Here is a 10,394-nt window from a genome sequence, read left to right as displayed (position 1 = left end):
GGCTCAGGTCCAACCTGATGCCTTTTTTCATCCTATCCAATTATGTGGCAATCTTTCCTGCAGCTTTTGTTGTATAGGAGTTCTGTCAGTTTTTCCAGTTAGTTTTCCATGAGAATTGTTACACATGTAGATGTATTTTTGCTGTGTTTGTAGGGGGGAGGTGAGCTCCATGACCTCCTACTATGCCATCTTGATCCCCCTAATTCCTGAAGTCATTTTTATGAAAAGTAAATGGGAACTTTCCAAGTGTAATCTGTATTTAAGTTCATCTCAAAGCCCATATTTTAAAAGCCTTATTTTAATACAATGGAATATTATTCAGCCATAAAAAGAAATACTGCCATTTGCAACAACATGAATGAAATTCAAGGGCATTATGATAACTGAAGTAAGTCAGACAGAGAAAGACAAACTTTGCATGGTCTTAAAATAATTCCACTATGTGGAATCTAAAAAAGTTGAACTAACTCATAGAAACAGAGTAGAATGGTTGTTACCAGGTGCTGGGGGAAATGGGGAGATGTTGGTCAAAGAGTACAAACTTTCAGTTATAAGATGAATAAGCTCTGGGGATATAATGTACAGCAAGGTGACAAGTTACCAATACTTTATTGTAAACTTAAAATCTGCTAAGAGAGTAGATCTTAAATGTTCTCACCACACACAAAAAATGGTAACTATGTGAGGTGATGGATGTGTTAACTAACCTTAATGTGGCAGTCGTTTCAGAATATATACATATATCAAATCATCACATTGTATGCTTTACTCATACAAACTTCTTTGTTAATTATATCTCTGTAAAGCTGGGAGAAAACCCTTATTTTAAAAGATCTTGGGACTTCCCTTGGTGGTCCAGTGGTTAAGATTCCATGCTTCCAATGCAGGGGGCCCAGGTTCGATCCCTGGTCAGGGAACTAAGATCCCACAGGCCGCACAGCAAGGCCAAAATATTAAAAAAAAAATTTTTAAGTAAAAGATCTTGTTTGTAGGGTCTACTAAATATATACTATTGCCACTACTATTGTCTGAATCTTTTTTCCTGAGATAGTCCAACCTCTGAAATAATTAGTTAAGCATCGGTGAAAAGGAAACAGACGTGGGGTTGAACAAAAAAAAAATTTTTTTAAATAAGGGAACCAAAAAATCATCTGAAGAAATTTAAAGTATGTAATTAACCATAACTATACCTTATTGTTTAGTTACATGGTTTTAAATACCATCTGTAGGCTGACAACTCCCAAATTTTTAACTCCAGTACTGGTGTCCCCAGAGCTCCAGATTCATATATCTAACTGCTTACTTGACATTTCCATGAGGAAATCTTAAAGGCATCTCAAAAGTGGCCCAAACAAAACTCTTTGTTTCCCCATTTCCTACTCTTTTCCCATTCACTCCCATCCCAGTATAGAGAACCTCAATCAGTTCTCAAGCTAAGAATCCTCCTTTTCTCTTATCCTCCCCATTCAATCCAATAGCCGGTCTTTTTCCATTTCCAAAATATATCTTAAATTCACTAACTTTTCTCTATGTCCACCACTGAAGGCCAAACCACTAAAATCTCTAGTCTAGACCACTGCAGTAGACTCCCATATCTTCTTACATATTCTATTCTTGCTTCTGTACAGTTAATGCCAAAATGCCTATGAAATAAGGCCACTCTCCTGCTTACAAGCCTCCAATGCTGCCTGTTATATTTAGAATAAAGTTTAGGCTCCTCACTCTGGTTTACAATACTCCTGCCTGTCTCTTCAACTTGCACATGGTACTCTTCTTTCTATTTCTCAAATTCCAAGCCTGTCTTATTTCCTCTGCCTGGAAAAATCTGCCTCCAGATTATTGGAGCATAATCTCAGCATAGTCTCAGGTCCAATGTCACATATTCAGACAAGACTTCCCTGACATAAATTAATCCATTGTCTCCCAGTCTCTCTCTATCAAATTGATTGATTATATTTTTACCATAGAAATTTTTTATGGGCTGAATTGTGTTCCCTCCAAATTTATATGTTAAAGTCAAACAGGACCAAGAAGGCAGGGCCATCACCCTGGTAAACCAGGAAGGCAGGGCCACCCTGGCTGGCCTAAAGAACAAAGCATCAAGCCAAAGAGGATTATTCTCAAGCCTTAAAGTATAATGAAATTTTCCCCTGCTAGTTTTTGATTTGCTGGGACTTACTTGTGATGCCTTTTTTCTCTCCAGTTTATTCCTTTTGGAATGGAGAATGTCTGTCCTATGCCTGCCCACCACTTGTTCAGTTTGGTTTTTTTTTTAACATCTTTATTGGAGTATAATTGCTTTGCAATGGTGTGTTAGCTTCTGCTGTAAAACAAAGTGAATCAGCTATACATATACATACATCCCCATATCTCCTCCCTCTTGCGTCTCCCTCCCACCCTCTCTACACTTGTTCAGTTTTACAGGTTCACAACTAGAGAGGAATTTTGCCTCAGGATGAGTCATACCCCAAATCTCACCCATACATTATTAAGATAATATCTAGATGAGATTTTTGGACTTAGAGTTGATGCTGGAATGGGTTAAGACTTTTGAAGCTGGTGGGATAGGGCAAATATATTTTGCATGTGAGGACATGAATTTGGGGGTGGGCAGAGTGGAGAGTGTTTGGGGCTGAATTGTGTCCCACCAAAATTCATATGGTGGAAGTCCTAATGCTTAGTACCTCAGAATGTGACTATATTTGGAGATAAGATCTTTCAAAGATAATAAAACAAAGTAATTAGGGTAGGCCCTAATCCAATATGACTGGTGACCTTTTAAGAAGGAAGACAATGTGAGGATACAGGGAGAAGATGGCCATCTGCAAGCCAAGGAGAAGGCTTCAGAAGAAACCAACCCTGCTGACACCTTGAATTTGTACTTCCAGCCTCCAGAACTGTGAAAAAATAAATTTCTGTTATTTAAGCCACCTAGTGTGGTACCTTGTTATGGCAAACCAAGCAAACTAATTCAGAAATTAGCTAAAATTGTCTTGTTTATTTAACTTAGTGTTCCCCTGCCCACAAAGCGAGTCTTGCCCTTCTAGTAGGAACAGCCCCATAAGTGCCTTGATAATCATGTTAGAGCTCAACAAAGAGGTTAAACCATAGAGCATTCAGGTACCCCCCTCCAGAAAGTTTTTTAAATCTCTTCATACATATCTTCTACAAATTTTAATGTATTAATCTCAATTCCCCTCTCACAACCTTTTTCTTTCTTCACTCTCCTGCACTGATTCTCAGCACCCATTCCTTTAGCCATACCAGGTTACTTGAAGTTCATGAAACATGCCATGCCGTTTTGCATGGCTATGCCTTTGCACATGCTTTCCCTTTGTCTAGAATAACCCTCGATATCTGCTTAGGCTAGCTAGTGCCTTCTTATACTTCAAAACTCAGCTCAGGGGTTCCTTCCTCAGGGAAATGTTTTTAAAGCCTCCCTGTTTTATATTTATTTTCTATTTCATTAACTTTTGTTCCAATCTATATTGTTTTTTCCTTCTACATTTTTTGGGTTTATTCTTCTATATCCCTGACTTCTTAAGTTGTATGCTAAGCCCATTAATTTTGAGCTGAATCTCACAAGTTGATGATATTTTTGCTATCGTTCAATTCTAAGTGTTTTCCAGCTTCCATTATGATTTCTTCTATTTCTTCTATGAGTTAAAACATTCCTTGATTTCCAAGCATAATAAGCTATTTTTAAGTTATTTTTCTGTAATTGAGTCTTAATTTAATTGCTTAATTAATGATTATGTAGCCTATAGGTTACCAAAACTTTGAAATTTGCCAAGACTAGCTTTAAGACCTACTACATAGTCAGTTTTCATAAATATTTCACGTGTGTTTAAAATAATGTGTATTCTCTAATATTCTAATGTCTATTAGACCAAACATTAATGGTGCTCTTCAAATATTGCATCTCCTACTGATTTTTTGTCTGTTTGATCTATCAATTATTGAAACATTTGTTAAACCAGTGACTTTCAAAATGTGGTTCCTAAACCAGAAACATCAGCAGCACTTGATAACTTTTTAGAAGTGGAAATTCTCAAACTTTACCCTCAGCCTACTGAATCAGGAACTCTAGAGGTGGGCCCAGCAATCTGTGTTCTAACAAGGCTTCCATGGTTTCTGATGTATGTATACTAAAATTTGAACCAGTGCGTTAAACAATCCCTCTATAATGGGAGCTTTATCAGTTTCTCCTTGTAGATTTGCCAATCTTTACTTTGGATGTTTTTAATTTTTGTTACCAGGTACGTAGTAATTTTAAATTGTTATATATCTCTAGTGAGTTAAATATTTTATCATTATGACATGGTACTCTTTATCTATAGTAATAACTTTTTATATTAAAGTCAGTTTTTCCTGATACTAATATAGTCTCTCCAGCTTCCTTTTGGTTAGTATTGGCCTGGCATTTTTTTTCCATTTTTTGCTTTTCAATATGTCTGCATAATAATGACGTTTATACATCTCTTGAAATAACATATAGCTGGATTTTGTTTTGTCTTTCAATCTGACAATCTTTGTCATTTCATTGGAATTTAGTCTATTTACATATAGAGTGATTACCAGAATATTTGGATTTATTCAGACCAAATTATTATGTGGTTTCAACTTGTCTCAAAGTGTCATGAGACACTTTTTTTTCCTCTTTCTTGCCTTCTTTTGGATTGGCTATGTTTTTTCTCCTTTACTTATTTGGAAGTTATATACTCTACACTTATTCTTTTATGGTTGTCCTAGCTATTCTAACATGCAAAGTTAACAAAGTTTAAAATTAATCAGTTTTTATCCTCTTCCCAAACAATACGAGAAAATTAGAGTACTCTAATAACTCCTCCAATTTTTATGATATTGTCTAGTAATTTAATTCTAGCTTGCTTTTTCTCCCTCACAAGTAGATAAATTTATTATTGTTTCACAGACTTATTGATTAGCATCATATTTATGGGTCTGTGACATGTGCAGTCACATAGGGCCCACTGCTCAGAAGGGCCCCATGCTTGATTTCATGTTCTGCTGTTACCATCTTGAAATCCTTAATTTTTTAACAAGGAGCTCTGCATTTTCAGAATCCTTCACTGAGACACCAAAATTATGTGGCCAGATCTTCCATCAAGAATTTATTTTCTTGGGCTTCCCTGGTGGCACAGTGGTTGAGAGTCCGCCTGCCGATGCGGGGAATGCAGGCTCGTGCCCTGGTCTGGGAGGATTCCACATGCCGCGGAGCGGCTGGGCCCATGGGCCATGGCCGCTGAGCCTGCGCGTCCGGAGCCTGTGCTCCGCAGCGGGAGAGGCCACAACAGTGAGAGGCCCGCGTACCGCAAAAAAAGAAAAAAAAAAAAAAAAAAAAAAAAAAGAATTTATTTTCTTTCTACTTGAGTTATATCTTTAGAACTTCCTTTAGAGGGTGGCTTTGATGGTAAAATCTATTATTGCTTGTCTGAAAATAACTTTATTTTACCCTCTTTGTTTTGAAGATAGTTTTGATGGGTATGGAAGTTTAAATTGACTAATATTTTCTCTCACCACTTTGAATATATTTTCCTGTCTTCACTGTTGCAATTGAGAGCCAGCCAACCATCTAATTTACCTTTTCTTTGTAGGTGATCTGATTTTTTTCTTGTTACTTTTTACTACCTTTTCTTTTTCCCTGGGGTTGTGCATTTCATTATGATGTATCTAGATGTAGATTATTTTGCTTGGGATTTGTTTGGCTTTGTTGGGCTTCCTGGACCTGAAAATACTTTTTAATAATTAATTTTTTTCTGCATTATCTCTTTGGATATTGCCCTTTCCCTATTTATTATCTTCTTCAGAAACTCCTTCTAAATGTAGATCAGACTTTCTTATTCTCTCCTCCAAATCTCTTCATTTCTTTCATATTTTCCATATCCTTGTCTCTGAAGTTATTCTGGATAATTACTTCAAATCTATCCTCAAGAATGTTAATTCTCTTTTTAATTGCATGTGATTGTGGTTTAAACCAATTTTGAGATTTTCATATCAATTATTTCTAGAGGTTATTATGCAAATCGATTTGTTTCCTCCTCATATATTCAAGCTTCCCTCATTTTTTAAAAACACATTAAATAAAGTTATTTTACATTCTGCCTTAAAATCCCCAAAGCTGGAATTTTATAGGTGAATGCCTGCTGTTCATTGCTTCTATTATTTCTCATTAATGGTGCCTGATTTCTTTTAAACTGTTCTAGTCTTCAGAATATTATCTGTGAATTTTTAAAAATATTTATTTATTTGGTTGCACTGGCTTTTAGTTGCAGCAGGTGGGCTCCTTAGTTGTGACTAGCCGGCTCCTTAGTTGTGACATGTGAACTCTTAGTTGCGGCATGCATGTGAGATCTAGTTCCCTGACCAGATATCAAACCCAGGCTCCCTGCATTGGGAGCACGGAGTCTTATCCACTGCACCACCAGGGAAGTCCCTATCTGTGAATATTTTGATATCTAGATTAGAGCTGAATTCCCTCAAAGATGAGTTACTTCTACCTGGGGGAGCTACCAGACTAGGACCATTTTAAATTAAATTCCACACTGGAGGTTTTTTGAGTCACACACAGGTAGCATGAATTCAAATTGCAAAACTCATATTGGCTAGCTTGTGTTATGAATCTTTGAATGCTATTTTTCATCTCCACCAAGTTTCAAACAGGCAACTCTCTTTGCTGATCTCTTCTGCATAATGAGATTTATTTTTTTATTCACATTTACACTTCAAATATAGATCTCTGAGCCTCCAGCTTTACTCAGAAGGTTTTTGACTGGGTCCTGTCAACAAAAATAAGAAGAGTTTAGTGACTTCCCTGGCGGTCCAGTGGTGAAGACTTTGCCTACCAATGCAAGGGGTGTGGGTTTGATCCCTGGTCAGAGAGCTAAGATCCCACATGCCTTGTGGCCAAAAAAACTAAAACATAAACAATATTGTAACAAATTCAATAAAGACTTTAAAAATGGTCCACATCAAAAAAATCTTTAAAAAAAAAGAGTTATTTGGGGTCTTAAGAATTGCAATTTGCATGGAAAAGACTCTGACAAGTACAGATTTCTGGTAACTGACTATACTGCTGAACTGAATGAGTAACCATTTTCAGAACTCTAATGGAAAACTGATGAATTCATAAAAGTGCTAACAAAAGATCAAGATGAAAAAAAATGAATTACATGGGACTGAGTGAACTGATGAGGATGATTATAATTTTTGTGACTTTCTGTTGAATAAAAAAAAAATCCCCAGAATAAAACCAAACAAACAAAAAAAAGAATTGCAATTTGAAGGACTTCCCAGGTGGTGCATTAGTTAAGACATTGTGCTCCCAATGCAGGGGTCCCAGGTTCAATCTCTGGGCGGGGAACTAGATCCACCCAGATGCATGCCACAACTAAGAGTTCACATGTCACAGCTAAGGAGCCCATGTGCCACAACTAAGACCCAGAGCAACCAAATAAATAAATAAATATTTTAAAATAAAGAAGAATTGCAATTTGAGAGACACAAATTCAGGTAACCCTGAATTACTGCTCCAAGGAAGAGAAAGAGAAGCTTAAAAAGATAAAAAGCCATGGGAATTCCCTGGTGGTCCAGTGGTTAGGGCTCTGAGCTTCCACTGCAGGGGGCATGTGATCGAACCCTGGTCGGGAAACGGAAATCCCACAAACCCGCATAGTCCAAAAAAAAAAAAAAAAAAGATAAAAAGCAACAGCGTTGTTAAAAGTTGCCTGACAAGAACTGTGATTGACTCTGATGCAAGCTAGAAAATATTTGTCCTTAAGAACTCAGGAGCTGTTTTAGAGTAGGAGTCTGATAAATAGGTAAACTATTACAAGTTATATTAGTGTAAGGGTCCAATAAGTATCTTGAGTTTCTGGCAGGTGCTCTGGATGACTTCATCAGGTCAAAATGTCAGATTCCATCCAAACTGAGATGAGCAGTGCATAAGTCCACTTCCTTAATGGCTTCCTGGTTCCATTTTAGAGACACTCTTAGCAATACTGACTCCATTTTGATTTTCCTTTCAGAGACCCTCACCTTAAGCATGCCCTGAACTTTAACTTTTACACTTAAAGAAGTAGCACAAAGAAGTCTTCAAAGCAGAGGCTCACATTCTTTAAGAGTTAGCAGAAACCTTCAGGGCAAAAACTGGCTTTAGCACATTATTAGTTCACAGGATATCTGAGTTCACTTCATTTGGAGTTCTCTGCAGAGTTGCTACTTTCCTACTAGCTCAGCAATGGATTTTTAAAAAATTTAATTGAAGTATAGTTGATTTACAGTGTTGTGTCAATCTCCGCTTTACAGCAAAGTGACTCAGTTATACACCTATAGGCATTCTTTTTTTAATATTCTTTTCCATTATGGTTTATCACAGGATATTGAATATAGTTCCCTGTGCTATACAGTAGGACCTTGTTGTTTATCTATCCTATATAAATTTTCATGTGCTAATCCCAAACTCCCAGTATTTCCCTCTCCCACCCCTCTCCCCCTTGGCAACCACAAGTCTGTTCTCTATGTCTGTGAGTCTGTTTCTCTTTTGTAGATAGGTTTATTTGTGCCATAATTTAGATTCTACATATAAGTGATATCATATGGTATTTGTCTTTCTCTTTCTCACTTACTTCCCTTAGTATGATAATCTCTAGGCACATCCATGTTGCTGCAAATGGCATTATTTCATTCTTTTTTATGACTGAGTAGTATTCCATTGTATATATATATACATCTTCATTATCCAGTCATCTGTCGGTGGACATTTAGGTTGTTTCCACATTTTGGCTATTGTGAGTAGTGCTTTAAGTAGCAAGAGTTTTATTAAGCAAAGCAAAAGTACACTCCCAAGAAAGAAATGAGAGTGAGCTGTCTGGAAACCAGAAGCAGCCCCGCAATGGGTGTAGGGTTGGGTTGTTTAGAGTGGTGGTCCCTCACTGTGTCCTGTGTCATTTGACTGAGAAGTCGATTGACAGCTTTAGGTTATATAAGTTTTCTCCTAGTGTGCAGGCACATATCCATAAGCACCCAAGAAAAACCCATGGGGGAGAGGGGGAGGCAAAAAATGCAATGCCAATTTATTCCAAATACAGCATAATGAACCCCGGGTTACTTTGAGTCACGTTTTAGGTCTTGGTGCACCTGTGCCAACCTGTGGGGGTGGTTTTATTTTGCTTGGTCCTGATAAGACTGGAAACTTAGTGGTGGTCCTTGACTAGAAGAGGGAAGATCTCTGGGCATTCTCTAATTACCTGTATAATTAGGTGGGGGAGGGAAAGATGACCCCATCCAGGATGGGGTGGAGACCCATTCATGTCTGACTAGCTACCTAACAAATCAGTTAGCAATGGATTTTAAATGACTTCGTATTCTTTATGTTTTATTTGTTTAGTTTGGAGGGTCATTCACAGTATCTAACTGACAACATGCCTGAAATGTAATTCTGCATTTATTTAATCTATAATATAAAAGTTTTGAATCATTAAAATAATTTAAGAAAAAAAAGTAGCGACAGACTGGGAGAAGATATTTATAATACATATCTGACAAAAGACTCAAATCCACAATACATAAAAAAAAATTCCTACAAATCAAGAAGAAAAAGACAAACCAAATAAAAAGTGGGCAAAATATTTTTACAGGCACTTCACAAAATAGGATATCCAAATGGCCAATAACTATAAGATACTCACCATTACTAGTCATCAAGGAAATGCAATGACATTCCAATGACACAGAAAGGAAGGGGGCAGGGCACAACCTTTAAAAGAATGACATAGCCATAGGACATGACAAAAACTGGTTAGAACCAACTAGGTCCAAGATGGCAAAGATTTGACTTTCAGTGGACCTTGAGCTTAATTATATGCTTCATTGTAATATATTAGCATAAGCTAAGAAGTGTCACACCCACCAGTGCCATGACAGTTCCAAAGCCGACCATCAAAGATCAAAAAGTGGGCTGTGACTCAGTTCCTGGAAATCTCACCCTTTCCCCAAAATACTTGGAATAATCCTCATGCTCATTAGCCTATGAAATTACCCAGCCAATAAAAATTAACCACCCCATATTTCGGAACCTCTTGCCTTCTGAGATGGCCCACATTCTGTCTGTGGAGAGTGTTTCTCTCTAAATAAATCCACTTCTTACTTACCACTCTGTCTCTCACTGAATTCTTTCTGCAATGAGACATCAAGAACCTGAGCTTCATTATGTTCTGAGACCAGGTGTGTGATCTCAATTAAAAGACCGTGGGTTGGGTAAGGCAGGAATAAAGACGCAGACCTCCTAGAGAACGGACTTGAGGTTATGGGGAGGGGGAAGGGTGAGCTATGACAGGGCGAGAGAGAGTCATGGACATATACACACTAACAAACGT

The 10,394-nt window shown here is 37.3% G+C and overlaps 1 non-coding gene across 1 annotated transcript; it reads left to right on the top strand.

Moving 5' to 3' along the window:
- The first annotated feature begins 844 nt into the window (after positions 1 to 844).
- Positions 845 to 917, top strand: TRNAW-CCA (transfer RNA tryptophan (anticodon CCA)). Its single transcript has one exon. It is a non-coding gene; the product is annotated as a tRNA-Trp (tRNA).
- The last annotated feature ends 9,477 nt before the right edge of the window (positions 918 to 10,394 follow it).

Source organism: Aethalodelphis obliquidens, unplaced genomic scaffold (assembly GCF_003676395.1).
Source record: "Aethalodelphis obliquidens isolate GAN/ISIS:26980383/991018 unplaced genomic scaffold, ASM367639v1 scaffold46, whole genome shotgun sequence".
Taxonomy (NCBI): Eukaryota; Metazoa; Chordata; class Mammalia; order Artiodactyla; family Delphinidae; genus Aethalodelphis; species Aethalodelphis obliquidens.
The sequence above is the reverse complement of the archived record's forward strand: the minus strand, read 5'-3'. Positions and strand labels throughout refer to the sequence as shown.